Raw genomic sequence first — 2463 nt, forward strand, 5'->3', positions numbered from 1 at the left:
TTTCAAAATTCTAATGTATCGAATTAATAAACTTGACACGATTAAATCTTGTTTGCGCCGCTGCGAATTGCCCGGTCGCGAATATACTATGTTTGGTTAATTAATATTTGCTGAGATCATGGCTACAATGATTCCGGTATCGTTAGCTGATTTTAATTAAAATTCTCTAGTGTGAAATTGATACAGTATTTATTGTTAAAATAATGATAATTTTCCATAATGGGTGATGACTTCTAACCATAAATTCCCTTAGTTATTTTATAAATTCCCTCAATTAATTCCAAATTTCCATGAATTCATGTCCTCTCAAATTAACGTTCAGTGCACATAAATTTGATAAATAATGTCGCTAAATTTCATGAACAATATTTCAACCTTCACCTGATATTTAATTTTTAAATTAATTTAGAAGTTTCATTATTGATTATTTAATGAATACATTTCGAGAAAATGGGGAAAATAGGTGAAGTGAACATGGAAATGCTCTCTATATTTCTTCCTCGTTTTTGTTGGTTTCTTTTTGATCGTCGGCTAAGCGGATTTAACTGGCTAAATTTCTGTCCTCTGGTGTATGCTATTGCTATAGTCATGACAGATTTAAAAGGAACGCGCAGTGATTCATTTTTAAGCTTGATAATGCATTCCTACTACCAGATTTTCCATACAAACTGGACGCATTCTTATTCCAGGACACATGGAACGCATTACTGGAGAATCCGTGTATGTTTTCTGTCACATTTGACTTTTCATTCTTAAGAAAACTTATATTTATAATGAAAATTTATTCCATACATTTTTCTTTATCGCCCTCGATTTTGCAATGCAATTTTTCCATTCATTTCAGCCATAAAGAGAATTTAATTGATATTGGATTGTACAATAGATTGTGTTGAATTGTTCCAACAGTAACAATATAAACAATTCATTCAATAATATTCAAATGGCCGGAAAAATATTCAACGTAATCGTCAATCAGATTGCACGATAACTTTAATTACAGTTAAATGACAGTCGTATTAACGGTTCGTTTATATTGAATTACATGTTATCGTCGAATCTGTCCTATTAATTCGTGTTGGATAGAATGTAAGCAAAATTTACACGATTGACAGTCGCCCAAAAGTATTATCGAGTGGCGAATTCTTTTGTTCCATTTGCATTCATGAAAAATTCAGTCGATGTTTTAAGAGCTGGCGGAAAAGCTTCTTACCATGAGTGGTGCTTAGTCCTCCTTTTTTAAAACTTAAAGTACTAATCTTTAGAGTACCAACGTTTCTTGTTGACCTTTTTGCCGGTTTTGGTATCGAATTTAATATTTAATCCCTTCTACAATTTTTATATTAATTTCTCCAGCACTTTTTGATAATTCAAGTAGTATAGGTCAGCCATTAAAGCGTCAATGCTTTACTTCTACTACATTCAGCACCAATCACGAATCATCTCATTCTTTTTACTTGGAACCGAGTGGTTTAAGACCCATACTTGATGGGTCATAAAACAGCCATAGGTTTACGGCTCTTTCATTACGATGAATCTACTGCTATTTCTTCTAATCTAAAGCTGATCCACCGACTTATTCTTCACGGTCGTCTTTCCACAAGAAAGGTGAGTTATTGCGATTTCATTTGATCCTCCGTTCGTTTAAAAGTAAACTCCTTCGCAAATACTGAAATAACCGTGACGTTGTTTTTATCGAGTTTCCTTGCTATTTCTTCCAGTTTGAGATTGATTCGACAGTTTATCCCCCGATAGTTTCTTATAAGCTTCGTTGAATTATAAATCATAGTGTCTGTATCGTTTAAGCCAGTATTGGCTCACTCATCATCCATGTTGCATTATTTTCTATTAATATATCGTATTGAAAATTGAAATTTAACTCTATCATTGCTATGGACGTACGTGAAAGGATTAAAGATAACCCCATGTTAACTTATTATGTCGCCGTATTCAGTAGATTTTTTCTTCTTGAAAACATTAAACGGAGTTTCTACGAAAATTTTAAAACGTTCTCTGACATTTAATCTTCTACGATTTTCTTTAAAGTATATTATCGAGGTCTTTGTGCAGCGCAAATCTCTAGAGAGCAACACAGCATTTACGTAGAGAAACGGCCGGAAGAAATAAAAGAGACACAGTAAGGGGATCTTCTTTGTTCCTGATGGAACAGCTTTTGCGAAGCAAACAGCTTCTCAAATGTATCTTTCCGTGGAATTCAAATGAAAGGGAATGTTGAAGAGCGCAGTCTAAATTACTACTATCTTTTAATGGCATTATATAATTCACGTTGATTAAAGCGATTACTTAATTTTATTACCAAGAAAATTTTCTGGGGTTGCGTTTGATGAAATAAACAGTTATTTCGTTTAATTCCTGATCTTTTAAGTTAAAATAACATTGTTGGGAAAAAGAATGGCAATTCATTATCATGAAAATTTAAATTAAATTGCGCGTGTCTCTCTGTAT

Source organism: Osmia lignaria, chromosome 4 (assembly GCF_051020975.1).
Source record: "Osmia lignaria lignaria isolate PbOS001 chromosome 4, iyOsmLign1, whole genome shotgun sequence".
Lineage (NCBI taxonomy): Eukaryota > Metazoa > Arthropoda > Insecta > Hymenoptera > Megachilidae > Osmia > Osmia lignaria.